Source organism: Peromyscus maniculatus, chromosome 8 (genome assembly GCF_049852395.1).
Source record: "Peromyscus maniculatus bairdii isolate BWxNUB_F1_BW_parent chromosome 8, HU_Pman_BW_mat_3.1, whole genome shotgun sequence".
NCBI classification, from domain to species: domain Eukaryota; kingdom Metazoa; phylum Chordata; class Mammalia; order Rodentia; family Cricetidae; genus Peromyscus; species Peromyscus maniculatus.
In genome coordinates this window covers 80,710,305-80,734,008 of record NC_134859.1, presented here as the reverse complement: position 1 = coordinate 80,734,008, position 23,704 = coordinate 80,710,305, and the positions used below count along the sequence as shown (strand labels likewise).

Sequence of the window (23,704 nt, the reverse complement as noted above, 5' to 3'; positions counted from 1 at the left end):
AAAGCTTCTCTATAATGGGTTCACCTATTCACTTACTCCTTTTCTTGCCCCACACTGATTCCCCTAGGTCCATTTGTGGGCAGGAAGATGAAGGGGACCAGGAACAATACCTTGTCCCAGGCTATGCGCAACATGTACCTGGGACAGTACACAGCTCATAGGATACTTTTGGTTAATATTTGAGAGAGGCCCATCTCTTTTTATTTCTCTCCCCTCCCCCCCTTTTTTGAGACAAGGTTTCTTTGTGTAACAGCCTTGGATGTCCCAGAACTAGCTCTGTAGGACCAGGCTGGCCTTGAATACACAGAGATCCATCTGCCCCTGTCTCCTGAGTGCTGAATCAAAGGCATGTGATAATACCAACTGGCAGAGCTTCTCTTATTTATCAGATGGGAAGGGAGAAAGGTACAGGTGGGGATGTGGGAACCTATAACATATAAACCCCAGGAGGTAGATTCTGTCTGTATGGTTTGTCTACCACTCCTGACTCACCATGCCATCTGTATTCCATGCTCCATTGTAGGAGGCATGTAGGTCCTTGAACTTACAGATAAGCACTAGAAGAACCAGGAATGCTAAACACACAGGGTTGTCTCTTCAAAGGGTGAGGCGTATAACCAATTTGCCCAGAAGGCTAGGAGTGGGCATGGTTAATAGCCTGGTGACCTTTGTGTTAACTGTGTGGCCAGGCCACACAGGAATTCTCCCCTAAACTCTTTTCTTGAACTTGTTTGTCTTAGTCAATTTATAGCACTGTCCTCCCCTAGACTCTTATCTTGAGCCCTTTTCTCAGTCAATCTACAGAACCTTGTGGAAGAAGTCATTTGTACTTTATAAAGAGTTTCAATGTAGTCATGTTCTAAGCTTTGTTGTGCATACGGAGTTGAGTTAATTACCACCAGGAATTTTTTTCAGCAAATTGTGCTGTGCTTAAATATGCCTAAAATAACTACCCAGAGTCAGACTCTTGAAGTTTGAACCGACTTCAGGTACTGAGCCATGCTGAACCGAACTGCCTTCTTGCCTCTTGTAGATTGACACTTTGCTGGGCGTGTTGTTTTCAGACACTCCCGCAACCCATATTTTTTATATCCCTCAAACAGAATCCTCATACTGCTCAAGGGTGTTCCAGGTAGGCTTATAACTCTCTGCTTTGCACCTTACCTCTCCCCTTTATCTTCCTTCCTGCCCCAAGGTCCTTGATTTGATTACAATTCCCCTTCCTGTGCATTCATCATGGCCATGGTCTTTCTCAAAGCCATATGCCTGGATCTGAATCCCAGCCTCATTCACGTATGACTTTATAGTCTAACAAATTCCGTAGCTTCTCATCAGCTTCCTCATTTGTAAAATGAGGGCATGGGCTGTGTTTGTCAGAGGACCATTGAGAAGAGTATGTGGATTAATAGAGTCTTTAGAGCAGACTAAACACCTCTTTGCCACAGTTATGATTATGCACATGAGTATGATTGTTCTGTCCTTGGGCTCTCGGGGGCTGTCAGGAAAAGGCAGGCAATCTCAGAGAGGACAGATCCTTGCAATGTCCGTGACATTTTCAGTAGTGTGGTAACTTCGGCTATTTCCGGAAAGAAAGTCTTAACCTCAGCCAACCAGGAAGATCACACTGAGGCCAGAGAGAGCAAATCATTTCTCTGCTGTTCTACCCAACTACCCATCAGTGTGCAATGCACACTTCCTGCTGGGAAGACCCTGTGTGACTGTCCTCCTTTCTCCTGTCCATCTAGGAGCCCCTTGGTCTTTCCAGGCTCTCTCTTCTCCCCCTCGAGTTAAGGCTCCACCCTGAAGGACTTCACCACACACATTTTGGGCATTCCGTGTCTGCCTAGTCCTTGATATAAAACCTCCATGATACCCTAAACCTTACTTTGCTGTTACTGTCAGCCTCTTACAAGAGAACTTGGAAAGCTTCTGTCCTCAGTCCTGTCCTGCTTTTCCTAAGACCGTCACTCAGGAAAGGGTGGGTGTGGGAAGAGAAGGTAAGGAAACGGGTAAGGACAGCACCTCCATCTTGTAGGGCCCAGGAAGATCAAGCTATTGGCAGTGAGGTGGCTGGTGTGATGTCAGTTGGAGCAAGCAAACAGCTTGGGATCCAGCTGCACCCTGACTGTGATTTCAGACCATGAAGCAGGAGCCTGACTCTGCTACTAAAAACCACCTGCTCTCATCAGTATGCAGACCCCGATGGAGAGAGGCACTAATTTACAACAAAGGTGCCAAGTAGCAGACATGTGTCAATACGGGACTTTCAGCATGGGTGAGGAAATAAATCTCTTTTTGGAATGAATGTCATGATTGACCGTGGAGCATATAAACTTGCTATGCAATTGATTCCGAAGCAGAGTGAGAATGTGACTAAGAGGTATGGGTTGCATACCTCACACTGTGCTCGCTGCCTTCTCTCTCTTCTCCTCCTCTGTTCTGCTTTAGATCTAACTCACATCTCTCATGCTGTGCTCAGGTTTCTTCCTGCACATTCTCATTACCATGGAAATGAATAGCAATGGGTCTGAGCCTTCAAAAGGTTGTGATAGTTGTTGTCTTATGATCACTCTGTCCTCAGACATGTGTGCCACCAATAACACTGAATTTCCATCCTGATCCCTCCCGTCTCCTCTTGGGATTAAATCTGTGAATATCAGTGAGGTATGGGAATTTAGGCCATGGGACTCTGCCTCTGGAAAGAGGGTATATACTGAGAAGAGAACACATCACTGAGTTTTAAGAGTCTGAGTACTGTGGCTTTGAGGCTTGGTCTGATGTATTTACGGGTTGGCCTCTGTCACCCAGAGCACAGCATTATATCAGCCAGTGTGCTGAAGGTGCCCTCAGTGGTTTATGGCTATGATAATGGAGTTGTTATGGGCCCTAGTGAGCTGGAATTTATCAAGGCTCAGGTTCCTTTTTGAGTAGATGGTGCAAATAACAACAGGAATAGCAGTGATGATGATGATGATGAAATGGCCCATGCCTGCTTAACTTTTACTATGTGCCTGGCTCATATGTTAACACTCACCATACATTATTTTGTTCTGTTTATTAGTCCTTTAAGGTGGATATCATTTTACCACAAACGAATGGCTGGGGAAATAGGCAGGTTGAAGTTAAATGGTGTCCTGGAGGCCACACATGTGGTAGGATTTGAGCTGGGAATTCAAATTTAGACAGTTAGAATCCAGAGTTCAAATGCTCCCAGCTCTCCCACAGCCACAGGAAGAGGAGGGTATCCTCATTTTGACATTGACGAAGCCTACATTTTGCTGTGTGTGCACATGAGTGTAAGCACCCATGCACACGGATGTCCAAGGGCAGCTGCTCTGAGTATTGAAACATTGGGGGTCATCCCGGTTGCTAGTCTGGATTCTGGGTCATCCTGGGCTTGGCCTGCCCAGTCCCTCTGTCCATTCTCTAACGTGGGTTTCTGGAGCTGTTTTGGAAGGGCAGGCCAAGGAGAAAAGACTCAAGGTTACTTCCAACCCTACAGCTCTTCCATCTTTCATTCCAGATGCCTTTCATCTCAGGCTCTCGGTCGGGCTCTTCACATGCAGGCTGAATACATCCTTCCTTGGGGACCATGGTCCACACCACAGGGCAGCTTTAATGCACACACCTCATTTAGACTATAGAGCGTACTGCGAGGGAAGAATGGGCTCAGATAGGGGAGGCAGGGAGCATGACTAACAAAAATAAGCCAAGGGACTAAGAGACTCAATGGTTCCCAAGCCAAGCCGTAGTCTAATCGGTGGGTATTAATGCAGTGAAAAAAAGAGCGAGTCTTGCAACAGGGGAATAGACTAAATGAATTAAGGCAACTACTTATAACAGGCCATCATGCAACCACTAATTAATGATAAGAAGGATATCTGGTGACATGAGAAGTTAGTTGCTATATATTACTTAGTATGACCACCAAGTATGCACCATCTGATGCCATTCTTATAAAAGTACATATACACATATGTGTAGTATTTATTTATGTTGTTCATGCACTATTATGTATGGAAAACAACTTGGATATTTATATTTCTAAATATTCAGTATGCTTATCCTAGGTTTGTGAATGGTTTAGATTTTTTTCTTTTTGAGCTGAGGACTGAACCCAGGGCCTTGCACTTGCTAGGCAAGCACTCTACCACTGAGATAAATCCACAACCCCTAGATTTTTTTTTTTAAAAGTGCATTTACTTTTAAATTTTCAGTAGTGAACCTGAATTTGGAATCAGATAAACATTCATTAAAGAAAATAAGAACAAATTACTAAAAAGGAGGCACTTAATACCAACTCCAGGAAAATAGAGAACCACAGAGAGAGAACAGAAAATAGCTATTTACTGCAATGTCCTGGCCATTAAGATTTGAATTTGGAGCCATGAGAATTCTAGGCCTTGTCATGTCTAGCGATGAATCATGATCTAGGCCTCACCTTGGCCTCCTGGTTTTAAGTCCATATTCACTGGGATTTTTAATTTGAGCTTTATAATGTCTTGACATAGGGAATATTCTAGTTATGTAAAGAACAAGAGGCACCCCTATGGCAACCCATTCTTGGTGTAGGACTGGCCTCAGGGTGCTGTGAGGCAGCAGAAGGACAAGCAGGTAGATTTAGCACTGGACAGAGTGTACTTTGTTAAAGCATTTGCTTATGGAAGCCAAGTTCTGAGCAGCAGCTAGATCAGTGATTTGGGTAAGTAGGGGCAGGCTTAATCCTTGATATTTGGTTGGCTCAGAGCTAGTATCAAAGAATTAGGCGCAAACTCAGAGCTGGGGACTCTGTACTATTCTGTTTCATTTATTTATGGTTTGTTGGGAAACTATGGAAGAAAACTAGCCAGGGTTGTTCCTGAGCCGTCATGGTGAACCTACACAACATGGAGGCCATCATGTCATGGCAAATCCATTCTGCTGAATGTGAGAAACAGTCACTTTGGCGGTCATGTATAGTGAGTTCCTTTTGAACATGGTGAATGGGAGCCTGTTCAAAAGTGACCTATCAATCAACTCTTGGGCCTGTGATTTTTAAGGGTAAGACCCCAGGGATATGGTGACAAGGTTGAGGGACTCTCTGTATGGAGCTGGTCAGCTGACTTTTCCCTCAAGACATCTCTCTTTTGGAGACAGTGTGATATGCTGGAAGGGGTTTGAATTTGGAAGTCAGTAGGCCCTTCTTCAGATCCTAGCTCTGCCATGTCTTAGCAAATGGACACTGAGCTGCTGACTTAATCTTCCTGAAACTAGCCTTTCTCATCTGTAAAGTGGACGCAATAAAACATCATGTCCTCTAGGGATCACATAAGATATAGGGCATGAGGTTCCTGCTTTGTGTGTGGAATAGCAATTCCCTCTTGTTTGTCCACAATGTCAAGGAAGGCAAGAATAACATAATCCAGGGAAACCACAGTCCTTGTTTATGCGGACACAGCAAAACTACTCTGGTCTTGTTCCCTGCTTTCTCCAATACACCTTTGTGTCTATTTAGAGCAGGGGTTGATAAGCATAACCTAGGGGCCAAATATGGCCCACTGCTCATATTTTTAAAATAAAGTTTTATTGGCAGACAGCCACATCCTTCCACTGATGTATTGCCCAGGGCAACAAAGCTGAGTAGTCGTGGAAGTCTGCATGGCCTATGAAGCCTAAAAAGTGGCTCCCTGGCCCTTTATAGAAAAAGCTTAGTGGTCCCTGGTGAAGAACATTAATTCCTACTCAGATGGGAGGAATTTCAGAGTGGGGGAATCATAGAGCCATAAAAGCAAAGAAACTACCAAGAGGTTAGAGAAGAAAAGATCTGGGAGGAAACGGCACTTTTTAGGGAAAGGAGGGAAACTAAAAGAAGAATATAGACTTCCACAGACCCAGCAAGAGCCCCAAAAGACGAGCCAGCAAGTATTAGGAAATCAATAAATCTGATTCCTTTAATTTCTTTGTCTCTGTGGGGGATGCAAAGCCGTTTGCAGAGATTATGAGGAAATATGTGTTGAGTAGCTGGCAAAAGGCCAGGTCTCAAGATGGTCCTTCTGAAAGCTGGCTGGCGACAAGGCTTTCGTCCACTATTTGTCTTCCATGCCTCTGGGCTCTGACTTTAAGATCTGGAACTTGATGTTACTTGCAAATCTATCATTGTCTATGGCCAATTGGTCCCTAAGCCTTGCCTACTCCTACTCCTTAAATATACTGCCAGTCTGTCCCTTTCTTTTCGCCTCTGCTGCCTTAGTCCTAGTTCATACCTTAGCATCTTACTAGGATTACTATGATAACCCATGCTCATTGGTACATCCACCCTTCCACTCATCTATCTGCCTAACTATCTACCCATTTGCTCACCAGCCTATCCATCCTCCCCTCTATATAATCATCCACCCCTACATTCATCACCTACTTGAACTACATGTCTGACATGGGCCATGTATTGGGCTAAGCCCAGAGACACAAAGCTGAGCATAACATGAGCCTTACCCCTAAGGATTCACTAACTAGAGGCCTTTTATAAATGAATTCTACTTTCAGCCTCACTCTACCCAGGCTCTTCTTCCTATTCTGCAGGATGATCACATCACACCTTCCAGTGTGTGTATGTGTGTGTGTGTGTGTGTATGTGTGTAGGTACACATGTGGAAGCCAGGTGTGATCTTTCAAAAGTGCACATATGATTCTGCTGGTCTCCTTGTTAAAACTCTTGAATAATTTTCCATCATCTACAGAACAGGGTCCAGAGTCTTTAGTGAGGAATTTAAGTATCTTTGTAAACCAATTTCCATTTTACTTCTTTGCCTTTTCTCCCATATACCTACATTTTAGTGAAAAAAAAATCCTTGTTATTGTTCAAGCTTATCATGAGCTTTCACACTATATTAGGGCCAGTAACAGTAGGCTGTGCTACAGTAACAAATAAATCATGAAGTTTCAGGGCTTTAATGCAATGATATTTTGTATACTGTTTTTGCTCAGTCCAATGTGATGTTTCTGGTTGGGTGCCCTTCCTGGGTAGCTTTCCTCTGTGTGATGACTCAGGGATCCAACATCCCTCCATCTCTAAAAGTGAGTTCAGGTTCATCCCAGAGTCATCCAGCCAGCGGGTGAAGGGGCACAAACGCACAGAGCGAAGCTTAAGAGATTTTAGGAGTCCTATCTTCTGGTCACTCTGGCCTGTTTCATTGACTCAAATTCATTGTGTGTTGCTGCCAACTGGAGGGAAGGCCAGGGAATGTTTAGCTGTGTGCCCAAGAGAACAGATGTAGGGTTGATGGACAAATGGTGTCTTTTTATCTCCCACACCTTTGTGCCTTTGTCTTGGCTGTCTTCTCTGCACGGACTCACTCTCCTCAGCTTTTCTGGGCACGTGAACCTCGCTCATCCCTTCAGGCTATGCCTGGGAAAGCATTGGGTGGCCCATGCTTCCTCCTGTGCTGCCATAGCTCTTTGTCTCTTGCTGGCGTCAGCCAGATTTTTCCATGTGCCAGATGCAATTCTGATCTCTTCACAAGCACTGACACTTCATGAGGTCAGTCCTCCCCAACTCAAAGATGAGGAGGAACCCGAGGCTTGTGAGGTAAAGCAAATGTTCAAGGGCTTTAATATTATGTAGCAGTCTGTTGTACTAATCTTTTTCCAGTCTGTTGTTCTATGGACCCCTGAGCCCCTCTCAGGCAGGAGCCTGGTTCGACTCATCTTTTATGCCTGAAATAATGACAAAGTCTCAGGAACTGTTTATTGCACGAGCCTGTGTAGCCACGGGCTATTAATATGTTTATCAATTGGTGAATTTACTTAATATTAATTCATAATGGAGTATACCCACCAAGTATGTTTATCCCCACAGGAGGTTTAAGAACTGAGTCACCCGCTGGATGTGGCTAGGGATGAGTGGCTTGTTCTTTTAGAATGAGTCCGTGACCAGCTGGACATCCTGTGGTACTTGCTGATGCTGCAGCAGGAGCCTGCTTCTGACACAGCACTTGCCTTGCAAGCTGCTCTCTCTCGGTCACTGTGAACTTTGCATGATCACCTTCCAACAGCTGGGCTGCACTGTGAGCCATCATGCACCAAACACAGACCCCCAAGACTGCAACCGATCGGAAGTCACATGCCTCTAGTTTGACCTTTGGGAAACCTTTGATCCATCACTTGAAAGAATAGCCAGTAGCGCTGTTTTGTCTCTGAGAACCAACCATGCATTAGATTGATCCAAATGAGCTGGAATCATGTGCTGGGCCTAGAGTAAGGCAATGTGAGATGAACAAGACCCAGAGGGTTTGTGTACTCATTGGCTGGGGCAGGAGAAAGAGGGATAATCAGTGAGGCTTCCCTGATGGGGCTGCTGTGGAGAGTAAGTGGGACAGTGCAGGTAAAGCATGCAGCTAGTGTTGGGCACATCAGTAAGTGCTGGTTAGGCTTAACTGTCATGAGTACAGTGTAGTGTGATGAGTGTTATCCTGGTGTCATGGGTCAAATGCTATAAAAGGACAGTGTCCAGGTGTGCTAGGGCACCCAGAGGAGGGTAATGTTCACAGAGGCAGTGCAATCTGAGTAAGACTTCAGTAGATAGCTAGAAATGCACCAGAGAGATATGACAATGTGAGGGTGGAAACAGGACTCAGAGGCAGAGGAAAATATAAGCACAATAATAAATTTGTTCTCTGAAGATAACAGGAGTCGTCGGTGAGGACTGGAGGGGGTACCATGGCAGAAAGGAGATGGAAAAGATGCTGTGACGGTTAGAAAATGCTCTCCACATCCCAGATGTCCTCATCCTAATCTCTGGCACCTGTGACTATGTTGCCTTCTTTGCTAGGGGAGGGGAGTTCAGTTGTAGATGGAATTCTGGTACTCATCTTAAATAAGGTTGATCTCTAATTTGGGAGCTTATTACAGACTGTGTGACCTCAGCATATTCACAGGTATCCTTAAAACTGGAAGACAGAGGTGGAAATGGTCAAAGAAGTGCAGTGTGAGAACCATTTAACTTGCTTTGAATCAATTGGATTTGGAGATGGAGAAAGGAGCCATGAGCCAAGGACCGTAGTGATACCTGGAATCAGTATAAAGTCAGGAAATGGATTCCCTGCAAGACTGCCTTTTGTATATCTAAACTCCAGAGCTAAAAGGTAGACCAAGGTTGTGGTCATTTGTTACGGCAATGTCTTAGCCTGTTTTCTGTTGCTGTGACAGAATACTTGAGTCTGAGTAACTTGTAAAGACAAGAGGTTTATTATGGCTAATGATTCTGGAGGCCAGAAGTCCAACTGTGGGTGGGATATCTGTTAAATGTCAGGTGAGAGATTCATGCTTCATCGGCTCAGGAAGGGAAAAGGGAGAACAGGTGGTTTCAGAAGGAAGGGGGAAGGGGAATGGACACTTTGTAACAACCTCCTCTTATGGTAACAATTGAGTCCCAAGAGGGGAACTCACTCCTGGGAGATGAAATTCACTCATTTAAGAATTATTATGAGTAGGAATTATTATGGTTTGGATGTAAAATGTTTCCCCAGAGGCTCATGTTTCTGAATATTTTGTTTCCACCTCTTGGGACTGTAGCCGGAAGTTTCTCTGGTCCTGCCCTTCCCCGCACAGGTGGTAGGGATGAATCTTTCCCACCCACATCCCACAGCCGATTGGTCCCAAGTAAACACACAGAGATTTTTATTATTTATAAACTGTATGGCCTATGGGTAAGGCTTTTTGTTAGCTAGCTCTTATAATTTAACTCAACCCATTTCTATTAATCTATATGTTGCCATGTCGCCGTGGCGTTACCGGTGTCCTGGCATCTTGTTGCTCCTTGGGCAGCAGGCTGGTGTCTCCTCTCACTCTCCTTTCTTCTTCCTTCTCTTCAGTTCAAACATCCTGACTAACCTTATTCTGCCTTACCATTGGCCAAATAGCTTTATTTATCAACCAATCAGAGAAACACACATTCATAGCATACAGAAAGATATCCCACAGCATGAGACTATTCCAGGAAGTTGTGGAACTCTTGGGAGGTGGAGCCTAGTCGGAGGAAGTGAATCTCTTTAGGCTAACCTGTGCTATAGATGGTTGTTTCAACCAAAACAACAGAAAGGAGTTGTGTGTGCTGAAGAAAAGAAGAGCACTTAATGAATATACTTCTGGAAACTGATTCAGAAAAGGATTTGAGATGCAAGAAGGAATGAATAGTAAATAAAACAGCAAGGAACAGTGAGCGAGCCAGATAATCAGAGCACACATGCTGGGAAGAGTTATTGGAAGTGAAGTGTTCTAAGGCCTTTGTCTTATTCAAAGACAGATGTAGTTAATATTCTGAAGAAGTCTAGACATTTTATGCTGATAATAAGTAAACACAATGTGGGTCTTCTGTTGACAGGGTGGGGCAGAAAGTCAGAGGCTGTTGACCTGGAGCTGAATAGGGCTATGATTGGCTAGTGCCAATCTTTGAGTAATGAGATCCCACACAGGACCATTAAGCTGGGAGAGAGGGAAGAGAGATGGTTCTTTCTCTTTGCCCCTACATGTAGCACTTGCTATTCAGACAGTGAAGGCTGTGTGACTGCTTACCAGAATCTGAGGATGGGATCAGTAGACAGAATGGCAACAACCTGCATGCATAAGGATCTCATTCAGGGAAAGGCCGTTTTAATGAGAGGGATGGGTGAAATGCTTTTTTTTTTCCCTCAGTAGCAACAATTGCTGACTTTTTAGAGGCAAACCATTAGTGCCATTTCTACTCCCATTACTCCATGTATTGAGTAGCAATAACTGTTTGTGGGGAAAGGGGGTGTCTTAGTTAGGGTTTCTACTGCTGTGAAAAGACACCATGAACAAAGCAACTCTTATAAAGGAAAAACATTTAATTGGCTTGGCTTTCATTTTCAGAGGTTTAGTCCATAATCATTATGGTGCAACATGGGGACCTGCAGGCAGACATGGTGCTGGAGAAGTAGCCGTGTGTCCTAAATCTTGACTTGCAGGCAACAGGAAGTGGTCTGAGACACTGGGCCATATCTTGAGCATATGTGAGACCTCAAAGCTCCACAGTAACACACTTCCTTCAACAAGACCACACCTAGTCCAACAGGGCCACACCTCCTAATAGCATCCTCTGGTTGAGAAAGTGTTGGGCACACATGTTTGTGTCTTCGCTTGGCCAACTTGCCCTTGTGGATTCAAGGAGCTGCCATTTGGAAAACTGTCCTCTGCTGTTTCTCATCCAAGCACCAGCAGGATATCTGAAGGTCCCCGTGTGGTTTGCACTTGGTGTTGCAGTTTCTGTGCATCTCCTGGGGGAGGTGACACAAGAGTTAGTCTTGTAAGGATGTCAGTAGCAATATCTAGAAAATCCACAGAGTCAAGTAAGAGCTTTGCTAGACACATCCTTTTGCTTACCATAATTATGAGACAGGGACATGGGATGTGCATCCTAGGAGTGGTTGGAAGGTTTCTGAGGAGGTAGTGCCTGGGATGTTTCATACAATGTGTAGACACCAGCCAAATGAAGAAGAATGATCTTAGAACAAGGAGGACAAGATGCATAGTTGGAAATAGCACTGAAGGAAGTAAGGGAGTGACAGTGAGAGCCTTGCCTGTGTGTTGGCCGCCAATGTATGAGGTGGGGCAGGAGCTGAGGTGCTGAGAGAGAGCCCCGAAGGCTATACTGATGGTCCAGGGTTACCTTTAGCCCACAATTAGTGCTTAGCAAGTTCCATCTTCATTGTCTTTACATCACAGCTGTCTGCAGTGGCAGTTAGAAAGCCCAGACGTTCTGCATCTGAACCTTAGAAGAAAGCACCCAGAACCTGTATTTTAAATAAGCTCTCGGGATTCTGCCATTGCCTGAAGTTAAGGACTATTACAGAAGGAGACAAGAGTCACTGGAGAGTTTCAAGTGACTGAAATCTGTGCTCTAGACAATTCCCCCTGCAGCAGAACATAGGGTAGAAAAGATAAAGGCAGGGGACCCCTTGGGAGGCTCTTGAAGTAATACTGGTAAGTAGTTGAGGACAATCTGGTCACAGAAGGATAAGGCAGGATGCATAGATGCTGCTATGACCCGAGTAGCAGCCGTCTGTGAGTGAACACTGGGACAGCTGTCTGAGAACCAGCTAACAGGATGTCTGCATACACAGTACATATATACTGTGCATACGTGCTCAAGCAGAGAGCAAAAGACACTGGCGCAGTTGTAAGAGGAAAGATGGTCAAGTTTTACAAAGAAGGCAAGAGACTGCTAGAGATACTGGGTGATTTTTTTTTTTTTTTGATTGGGGGATAGGGTCTTATGTTACCAGGCTAGCCCTGAATGTAGTTGAAGATGACTTTGAATTTCTGATCCTCTTGCCTGCACTTTCCAAGTGCTGGGATTTCAGATGTGAGGGCCACACCTGGTTTTTATGTGGTATTGGGGATTGAACCTGGGGCTTTGAATATGCTAGGCAAGTGCTTTAGTGAGTCATGTTTTTAGCCCACACTGAGCAATTAAAAATATTTTAGAGGACTTTTATTGTATTCATGCATTTATTTATTTTGTGTGTGCATTCAAGGGAGTGTGCAGGCATGTGTGTATGTGTGTGGGCACGTGTGCCATGGCAAGAGTTGGTTCTCTCTTTCTACTATGTGGGTCCCAAGGAGAAAATTCAGGTTATCAGCTTGAACCTGATGCCAGTGTCTGAAATGGGGGGGGGGATTTGAGTTCTTTTCTCCTCAACCCAAATCTAGTTTTTTCCCAATTCTCCATTGCTAACTGTGTTTAACATGCCAGATTTTCCCCCACATGTGTACACACACATTTCTATGGATGCATAAAGCTTTATTTCATGCATGCTTGCCTTTTCTACATGCATGGGACACTGTGCATGAGTTATAACTGAAGGTGGGTGTGGTGGCTCATGCTTGTAATCACAGCACTTAGGAGACTGAGGGAGGAGGATCAAGGCAAGATGAGTTCAAGGCTAGTCTGGGCTAAGCAGTTTCTAAGATCTTGTCTTAGAAAAATATTAGAGCTGGTGATAAAGCCCATGGGGTTTGCCTAGGAGGCACAAAGGCCTGTGTTCAAACCCCAGCACTAGGGAAAAACTGTATCAGACTTTCCCCCTTTCAGCATTTTTTGGAGGTTGGACCCTAACACTTTGCATATAACTGATTCATTCTTTTTTTATGTATATATTTTTAAATAGTTTATGACAGGTTCCCACTGTGTTGCTCAGGCTGGTTTTGAACACCTGACCAGTTTTACTCACTCCTCAGCCTTATGGCTTCTGGGACTATAGGTGCTTGTCAGAGTGCCATGGCCTGATTCATTCTTTTTAAAGGGCTGCATTTCCTCCCCCACACCCCTAAGGTACTGGCTTCTTTACCTCCCATGAAAATGTACTCACATGCAAACGTTCTGAATCCAAATGCAGACTTATTTCCCTCTCAGCTCGTGCTGACTCTCAGACCGGGAGTTTCATCTTATTCTCTAGAGTTTGTGGTCCATGCAGGTTAACTTCCTCCTAGCAGCCAGTAAGCTATTGGTTTTTTGTTTGTTTTTTTTCTTTAATTTTGAGACAGGGTCTCCTTATGTAGCCCCATGGCTTTGAACTTTGGATTCTCTTCCCCCAGCCTTCTGGATGCTGGGATTGTACTCACCTACCTGTGTCTCATGGGAACAAAGAGCTTGGAACCTGTACTCCATTCTGGGGGACCGCTTTCTGGCGTCCCTTCCCCCACCCCGGCCCTGGAATCCTGAGTGCACTTCTTATGTTGGGAACACTCCTTCAAGCTGAGCATTCTCGCTCATTTACTGCTCAGTCTACCACAGGAAACGGTGGAGAGAGCTCACCGGAAGAAAAAAAGCAAAGGACTCTAAAAAGGATTTGGAAAAAACACATTTCTCATTTCAGCACTTGAAAGAGATGTGAAGGTGACAGTAGATTTGTCCCAACTGCATCGCTTCATGCGGACCTCGCAGAGGTGACTTGTAACCACACTAGTCCAAGGCGATGATTTATTGGCTGAAAATAATTGGAAGGTCCTTGTCAACCATGGAACGAGGGTCGCTGTGCCACCGCCGGCTTCTCCACCCCCATGCTAATGGAAGAGCCGCGTGGGCTTACTTAATTGAAACAGTCAGAGTGGAAACCGCAGAAAACCTGCTGTTTCTATTTATTCTGTGGGTTTCTATGGAGAGCGGAGCTCTGAGTGGTGATCCTTTAAAGTGGGATGCGTGAAGAAAACAGCTGCTCCCCGCTTCATCCCCGCCCCTTGGTCAGGGAGGTACCAAGTCTTGGGTGGAGTTTGTGGCTGGGTTTGAGGAGTGTCCTGTGGTTATCCAAAAAGGAGAAAAAGGGAACTTACATCCACTGGGTTGAACCAATAGTAGTTCTAGTTGTAAAATAATAAAAGCTTACACATTGTTTTTTTGGAGAGGACCTGCTGTATTCTCTTCACTCCTCAGGCATCCACGAAGGAGACAGAGCGCGATTGTAGTTGTTCTTGTTTTACTACCAAGGCTCAGAAAGGTTAAGGGAGCTGCTTGAGGGCAGAAAGGCAACAGGCTGGCAGGAGAAGGTCCTGGTTTAATTTATTATGAGATTATCCATTTTAGACACTCGATTGAGCCGATGGACACGGGAGCCAAAGTCTCATGACAAGCTCTTCTCTTTAGAGGTTACAGTGTCTCATGTTTTCCCACTCTGTGACATCATGAGTATCCTGGAAAATAGTGCATATATTCTTCTGGGCCAAGACTTTAGCATTCTCTCTCTCTCTCTCTCTCTCTCTCTCTCTCTCTCTCTCTCTCTCTCTCTCTCTGTCTGTGTCTCTCTCTCTGTCTGTGTCTCTGTCTGCTTTCTCTTGTAGCTCTTGCTGGTCTCCAACTCACTATGAAACCCGTGCTAGCTTTGAATACCTTGATTCTCCTGTGTCTCCCTTCCAGGACTACAGGCGTGTCCATCTGTGTTCCTTCCCTTTCTTAGGAGTCAAGAGAGCACAGGACTAACATTATTTTTATTTTTGGGTTGGAGTTTCACTTTGTTGCCAGGCTAGTCTTAGACTCTTGAGCTCAAGTGAACCTCTTGGCTCAGCCCTCTAAATGTTGGGATTAGAAGTGTGAGCCATCGAGCCTGACTCCAAAACCCATCTTAAAAGGGAGCATTTGCCTGTTCTGAGACAGAGGGAAATATCTTTGAAGTGGTGTGACACACTATAGCCAGGGGAATCTTTAAAACACAGGGCAGGTGAAAAGGTCCTGTCTGGAAGACTCAGGAGAGGCAAGAGAGTAATAATATTACAAGGCCTTATGCTTGGAACAGGCTTGGATGTGGTATGGATAGAGTTCCGATATTCTGAGTGGAAGGCAGTTCTGATATTCTGAGTGGAGAGTAGATATGAAGGCTTTCTATGGCGGTACTGGGCACAGGAACAGGACTGCATTCTCAAAGGGCTAAACCACTGGGATAGGGCCCATCACATGCCTTAGCTACGACCTTATGATGTCTGCAGTGTTCACAGTGCATCTCAGTTTACAATCGTCAGTGTTCATTTCATTAGATGGAAGGAAACCCTGCTGCCATGTGTGACTTAGAGGTTCCGGCATGTCCACATGCACTGTGGCATTTTGGAAGAACTCTTTGTTCGGCTCAAGTTTGGGATGTAATTCAGCCTTAACTTTTGGGTTTGCTTATGTCCTTTTTTTATTCTAAAAAATTATTCATTTTCACAGTTTCATATGTATATAAAATGTACTTTGATTATAATCCTCCCATTATCCTTTTTTATTCTCTTCTCCCTCTCACTGAATTCCTTCTTTATCCCAACAAGTTCCCCTCCAACTTTGTCTTTTTTATCTGCTCACTGTATTTAATTAGGGCTGCCTGCATAAGCAGGGGTGAGGGGTTATTTACTTGAGCAAGGGCAACTTACTAGCAGCTACACTACTAAGAAAGATGACTCATCCTTCCCGGGCATCCACCAACTTGCCTATAGCTCCCGAGGGAGGGGTAGGAAGGAGCCTGTGGACCTGGCCTCATCCATGATCCAATGTTGATTTATCCAGTCTTGTGCCGGCCTTGTCTAGATAGCCACAGCTGCTGTGAAGTTCATAAGAGTAACTAACCCCCATGGCACAGCTGGAAGTCTACCAAATGATCTTGGAACACAATGGCAGCAGGCATTTCTTCTGTAAACAGCACTGAGAGAAAAATCTACAGAGAGTCACAGAGGAGCATGGGCTGGGCGCCCTTTTGGTGAGAATGAATAGCTGAGACTTACCTTTAAAGCCAAGGGAAAAAAACAAGACCTCTCTGGCAAAGACAGACAATAGAGAAACAATCTACTACTGGTGGCATCTCTCACGTCTAACCCTCTCTGCCATTCATCTGCTTCTCTCTTGTAGACATCCTGTGTTTGGGAGTCATGCAAACCCATAGCTATTTTTCTTATGGTAGCAGGATGCAGGGTTTCATTTGGGTTACTACTCTCCCCTCACACTTGAGCTGTAAGATGTGAATGAAGAGCGGGTGGGCCATATGATCATCAGTGGCCAATTGGACTCACTGAATTCCATTAGTCCTAGTAATTGGCTCACCGGTAGACACATGACTTGGATTTTGTCAGGGCTCTAGAGAAGGGCTCTCTTTCTTTCCTCTGGTTTGGACACTGGGAAAATAAGAGGCTCTCACCACCAGCATCTGCTTTGCTGCCATGAGGGGGAGAACTTCTTTGAGAAAAGAGCCAAGAGATGTCACACAACCTAGAGAAAGAGACTCGTTTCTGACGTCATCTATTGAGCCCCTGCATCAAGCTTATGCCAGGGTCCTAGTAGGACACAGGTGTGTGTCTAAAGCTTTCTGGGGAAATGTAAAAGAATGATCTCTTCACAACAAATAGGGAAGGAGATGACGGCACAAAGAAAGAGTTGGTGAGGTCCAACTAAGCGAACAGAGGGGTTTATTGGATTTCCTTACAGGGGCATGGAGGACTCACAGCAGCCGCACTGTAGAGAGGTCCTGTCTTCCCCGTCAAGTTGTTACCTTTTACATCGTTGGTTGTGTTCAGCTGGAGCGGGAAGGAGTGCTGATTGAAATCTCAGGGGAAGGTCTTGTGAAGATTTTGTGACCCTCTCTCTGCTTCTTCAAGAGGAAATGTTAACAGCCTCATTACCATAGACTTAGCTCTCTGCTGTCTAGTCATGTTCATTTTGTTGCCGTGACTGTGGGCAAAGGTCTCTGCTTCAGGATAGTGTTGATCATATATTAAACCCAGAGAAAACAGCTGTACTACAAGATGGGACACTCAGAAGCACACTTGAAGGAGCAATGATTTGGGATTATTCACAAAGGATGAAAGGAATGAGGAAGCACAGGGAGGCACCTGGTGACCACCAGTGGTGGGGAGCTATTAGCAATCCTCAGACCTGCAGGGGGAGACAGCAGTGTTACTAGAGACAGGCAAGAGTTGACCCACGAGGTCCACTGGCTATTGTGGAATGCAGACAGTCAGGTATAAGGCAAGGAGGAAATGGGATGGGCTTGGGGGAAGCCAATGATCTAGCCTTTTCTCTGGGTGTTCTTCCCATCTCCTGCTGGTGCCTGTCATGGATGGACAAAGTCAAAGCTAGAGATGAAGCTCTGTCTGTTGGGTGTGCAGCCTAGCAGAAAAGGACAGACAGTCTGAGGCAGACGGAGGAGACAAATGGATAAAAGCAGCATCGAGATGCTCCTGATGTTCTGGTAGTGTTGCTAGTTTAGAGAGCCAGCATTGCCCCTTCTTGTTCAAGCCAGCACTGGGTGGTTGTTCTGTCATTCATGCTGCCGGATGCACACGTCTTACGAGCCGGCTCTCCTTATTCTCTCTGGTTACGGCGTCTTCCTGACTAAGTGTGAGTCTTTCGAGAGTCAAGACTCATTTGATATTTCTGTCTTCTCAGTATATTGTCTGTCACATTCCTGGCCGGTGCTGAAGAAATGCTGGTTAGGCTACACCGAGTTTGAGGCACAGAGAATGGCTGGTGTGGGGATGAAAGGCACACTCCACTATAGTGCTTGGTTGTGGGGTGGCGGCATCCTGAGCTGTTCAACTCTGTTGGTTGCTAAGAGGGCTTGCGCTCCTGGAAAAGGAATTGAGACAAATGTGTGGGAGGTCGGGAGGAGAGCCAATCACCATGGACGTTGATAGGTGAGTTCACCAAGGTGAGACTTATCAGGGAAAAATGAGGCACATGTTCAGCAGAAAACTTAGGGCAGAAACTCAGGGTTAAGAGCACCATAATGAAGCAAGCTCTGGTGGTGTGTATCTGTAATTGTAGCCCTTGTGAGACTGAGGCAGGAGGATTGCTGTGAGCTACATAATGAGTTCTAGGAGAGTCTGGGTTGCAGAGTGAGAACCTTTCTCAAAGCACATACACACTCACACAGTCACAGTTATACCCTGTAACCCACCCAGACAGACGCAAAATACTATTAGAAGTGAGCTTATGGGAGTCATAGTATGGGGTTCAAGTGTGAAGGTAGGATGTATAACTCTAAAGCACCATCATAAAAGTTTATGATCCAGTATAATGTGCTAACACTGCAGGAGAAAAAAAACCCCCTGCAAGTTAGAGAGAGAGAGAGAGACAGAGACAGAGACAGAGAGAGAGACAGAGAGAGACAGAGAGATAGAGAAAGACAGAAACAGAGACAGACAGACAGACACACACACACAGAGACAGAGACAGAGACAGACAGACAGACACACAGAGAGAGAGACAGAGACAGAGACAGACAGACAGACACACAGAGAGAGAGAGAGACAGAGACAGAGAGACAGAAACAGAGACAGAGACAGACAGACACACACAGAGAGACAGAGAGAGAGAGACAGACAGACACAGAGAGAGAGAGAGAGAGAGAGAGAGAGAGAGAGAGAGAGAGAGAGAGAGAGAGAGAGCGCAGAGAAATATTCTGATTGGCTGGGTAGAATTTGATGCTTATCCCTCACACCAATCACAAAGGTCAGAGGTTCTCACGCTTCTTTCTCTACCAGTTACAGGGAGGAACGATTTCAGGACAGGCAATGGCTATTCATTCTGTATTTCTGTCTACTCTGCCCAGCACAGAGCCTGTGTATCTTGTTTCTCCCAAATTGCCTTGCAAAGATTGCAAACAAGATAGGTAGACTGGGCTTCCCAGAGACCATAAAATGCTCCAGGCAAGAAAGAGGTGGAATAATCTTAAATAGTGGACTGAAAAACCCAGAAGGAACACAGTTAAATTCTAAACACATTCTGGGCGTTTAATCTATCATACCTCAAGCCAGTGATTCTCAGAGTGTGGCCAAGAGATGCGTGGGGAATTCTGAAACCCTTTTCAGAGGGTCCTCAAAGTAAAACCAGTTTCTTAATAAGCCATTATGTGCTGTTTCACTCTCATCCTTTCATGAGCGTGCTAGTGGGAGAGAGGGAAACGTTCTAGGAGCTGCCTGGCATGTGGTAACACTCCAGACAGATTGCAGAAGTCCGCCATCAAATACGCCTGCAAAAACAAAGAATAATAATAACGCTTTCTCACCATTGAAATTTGCTTTTTAAAGTTACTTTACATAAAATAAATTGTTTGCATTAATGTGTCATAAGTTTACTGTTGTTAAAGATTAGTTAAATAAATATTTTAGTGATTTCTCAGTGTTAATTTCTGATATGTAAGTATTAATAGATTTAAGTTACATAAACAAAAGCTCATTAGGTTCTTAACTGATTTTTAAGAGTGTAAAGGGATCCTGGGACTAGACAGTTTGAGAGTTCTGTGGTAAAGTCACTTTAAGTCCTTAGTAATGCACAAGCAGAGGCGATCTACATTTTTTTTTCCTGCTTGCACCTCCATTTCCACTGTTCTGCCTTAATACTGAGGTTACATGGAGTAAATGAGAGTACTTGCGTTGTTGGTTGGTCTTTGGTCTTTTTCTGGGGGGTCCGCCACCCAGCTCCCAAATAAACCACACACGGAGGCTTCTTCTTAATTATGAATGCCTGGTCTTACCTTGGCTTAGCTTCTAGCCAGCTTTCCTTAACTTAAATTATCCCAATTATCTTTTGCCTCTGGGCTTTTCCTTTTCTCTAACTTCTGTAAATCTCACTCTTACTCCGTGGCTTGCTGTGTAGATGGGTGGCTGGCCCCTGGAGTCCTCCTCCTCCTCCTCTGGCTCCTAGATCTTAGATCTCTCCTCCCAGTTTTCTCCTTCTATATATACTCTCTGCCTGCCAGCCCCGCCTATCCTTTCTCCTGCCTTGCTATTGGCCAGGTCTTTATTAGAACAACAGGTGTTTTATACTGGCACAGTAACACAAGTTCACAGAGTTAAACAAACGCAACATGAACAAAAGTAACACACCTTAAAATGTTCTACTACATACTTGCCGTCCTCTGGAGATGCCCGTGGAGACCTGAGACTCTGCTGGGCCAGCAGGAAGTTCCTGCACAGACTTTGGTTATACGGTCCTGCCTTCCGTTTCCTTACTGTTTTCAAATGTCAGTTCCTCATCGGTAAAATGTGGATGGCAGTAGCGACCACCTCTCTGGAATTCCATAAAGAGTAAATGCGGTGCTTATAGAGGGACTGAGCCCAGCCCCATGTATACAGCAGGTGCTCCCCTTGCCTCAGTCCCCTTTCCTCCCTTCTTGGCTGTGCAAGGAGCAGGCCCTGCAGCTTCTCTAGTGAGAGCCCTTGTTGGCAGGGTTTCCAGGGGTGCTTCATCCTGACCCCTGGCTCTTCTTTTACCATGTCTTTTGCTCTTAAAGAACCAGTTTTCTGTTTATGGAACCCCTTCTTTTACAATGCCATCAACACTGACTTATATGTCCTGGATTTTCATTTAAAAGAAAACGTGTGTGTGTGTGTGTGTGTGTGTGTGTGTGTGTGTGTGTGTGTGTGTGTAATATCTGTGCACATATTTGTGCATGTGAATAATGCATGCACCATGGTGTGTATCTCTAGGTGTTGGTAATTCTTACTTCCCACCTAGTTTGAGACAAAATCTCTCGTTGGCTTTTTCAGTGGAGATGTTCATGGGTTTTGTGAGAGTCTCCTGTCCTCACCTCCTATCTCCCCATGGGGGGATGGTGGCTGGGATTCCAGATCCTCATGCAACCAAGTCAGGCATTTTGTGGATTCTAGAGATTTGAATTTTGATCCTCACATCTATGGGACAAGCATTTTATCTATCAAGATGTCTTTGTAACTCATCTGCTTGAATTTCTTACTCTTTGTAAATGTAGTGAAATAACAAAAAAGGAAGTGTTAGGTAGAGGTATATCTTGAACAGAGTTTTCACAACCACCATGTCCTTATTCCTTTGGGATCAGAATTAGCTTGGAGGAGGTGTAGCACCCCCACCCCCCTCCACCCCACCTTTTCACCCCTGTGTGTGTTTTGGTTTGGTTTTGTTTGCTTGCTTACTTTTCCTGGTTGTCCTGGGACTCACTATGCAGACCAGGCTGATTTCAAACTCCTAGAGATCTGCTGACTTCTGTCTTCCCAGTGCTGGGTTTGAAGGTAGACACCACTATACCCAGCTATTTTGTTGCTGTTTGTTTTTCCTTTGAGAGTTACCTAGCAACTATTGGAACGCAGGTGAAATCTGCTAATTGGATTGATACGGAATATGGTTGGAAGGAGTTTCCTAGCAACCAACGTTCTCCTAGACCTCGCCATATACTTTGACTGCCCTCGTTCTTGCTGCTTTGTGAAGGGTTTCCTCCAAGTTTGCTTACTCATGGAATATTTCCATCCACATTATGATGCCCTCCCTCTCTAGTGTATCTCTCCCTCACTCCTTTTCACTCTTTTTAAATTCCAACTAACAAAGCAGGCAGGTGAAAGAAAGCTGGAGTTTCTGTGAAAGAACAAGATCTACCTGAAAGACCATGAGTTCTGCAGCCAATCAAATCTGAGTTTCCAAACCATTCTGCCATAATGAGTTAAATAATTTACCTCACTTAAGAGTCACTGTCTTCATTAATGAACTAGGAAGTAAAGCATGGATAGAATTTGATCATGTGGTCCTGTCTTTAACGTCTACTTCCTCTGGGCAAGTCATCACCATTACTTACCATTTCTGAGCTGCAGGTTCTCTCCAGTAAAATGGATGCATTAGCAGCTCCCATCCCACTGAGGTGGGCTCAGAAGGTTACCATGGAGTTAAGATAAAATGAGATTCAAAGTGCTTGGTGTATGTTGGTATTTCTTGACATTTCTTCTCATGGGCTCAATCACGTAGTAACATAAAATACAAATATTACAGAGAAATATATGGTGGTTATTAACACATAATTTTGTATTTTAGACTTCCTGATCCGTTGACACTCCCACCACCAGAGCTGTTAGCCACACTTGCTGCCATGCCTTGCCCGCTTTCCTCCAACTATAAGACAAAATAAATCCCTGCTCCCTTATGTTGTCCTTTATTGGGTCTTTGTTTATGGAAAGTCGAAAAGTAACCAGTGTAGCAAATTAGTACTGCGTAGTTGGGTTCTGGTTGCAATCAACCTGACCGTGTGGTTCATAGGCATTTCGAACTGGTTGGCAGGAGGGATGTGGAAGCATTTGGGACTGTAGGTTAGAGAAGCCCTAGAATGTGTAAGTAGAGCTTGAGAGCATCTCCTGGTGAAAGTGTGGAGAACCAGAATGCCAGTAGAAATACGGACCGTCATTCAAGGCTGTGCTCCTGAGGTTTCAGAGGAGAAAGAGGACTCAATTGGAAACTGGACTAGAGGCTATTTATGGTACATCCTAGCAAAGCATCTGGCTATATTATTCCTGTATCCTAAAAAATTTGAGTGAGGATGAATTCAGACATAATGAACTAATTTATTTGGCAGGGGAAATTTTAAGATAGCCTAGCATTCAGACTGTGGCATGGTTATTACTCATTTATAGAGAAAGAGAGGCAAGGAGTGAGGGGGAGGGAGGGAGGAAGAGAGAAAGAGAGAGAGAGCAAGCAAAAATTGGAATAGAAAGATGTGAAACGTGTAAGCTTGTCAAGGAAAGGAGCCTGAGTAAGTTTAAAGATGCTGAAGGTGTGGGTGGATGGGAACAGAACCTATCTAATTGTTAGAGATTGATGCTATTGAAGAGAAACCATGAATTTTGCACAGGAACAGTAGGAAGGTGGGCTGAAGACAAGACACCATCCGTTGGGGCACTCTAGGTGTAACAGTGCAAACTCTTTGGAAAGGCAATGGTGAGAAAGACAGAGCTTTCACAGTACCCTTCCAGAAAACAGCATTTTCCCAAGGACAGTGGAAACAATTGGTGAAGATTTCTTTCTGTTTGTCATCCTGTTCATGCAAGGGGTTACCGGATCAGAGCATTTTTGTATTAGGATTGTGAGGCTGCTGTGTTGAAGCAGCTCCTCAGAGATGGTCAGTTCCTAATTTCCAGGACGTATAAACGTGTAACTTTCTGTGGTGATAGAAGTTTGTGGACGACTCAACAGGATGATGTGGTCAAGAGACTTTGGTAGAAGATCATGAGGGTCCTTGTAAAGGAAAAGAGTCAGGAGAGGAGGTGACAGGCACAGAGACTGGAGAGCAGGGGCACTGGAAGCTGTCCCATGGCTGATTCTGAAGAAAGAGTGGGTCATGAGGAATTCAGGTGGCCTCTAGAAGGTGAGAAAGGCAAGAAGATCGACCCTGTAGCCTTAAGAGAAGGGCAACCCTGCCAACATCTTGATCTTCAATTAGGGAGATCCATTTTAGAG

At 44.8% G+C, this 23,704-nt stretch overlaps 1 long non-coding RNA gene across 1 annotated transcript; it reads right to left on the bottom strand.

The window, feature by feature from the left end:
* Positions 1-16,902: 16,902 nt before the first annotated feature.
* On the bottom strand, positions 16,903-21,548 carry LOC121831659 (uncharacterized). The gene is made up of 4 exons (XR_006075172.2): positions 21,403-21,548; positions 20,360-20,521; positions 19,257-19,481; positions 16,903-18,076 (listed from the first exon to the last, which is right to left on the bottom strand). It is a non-coding gene; the product is annotated as an uncharacterized LOC121831659 (long non-coding RNA).
* Between the last annotated feature and the right edge of the window lie 2,156 nt (positions 21,549-23,704).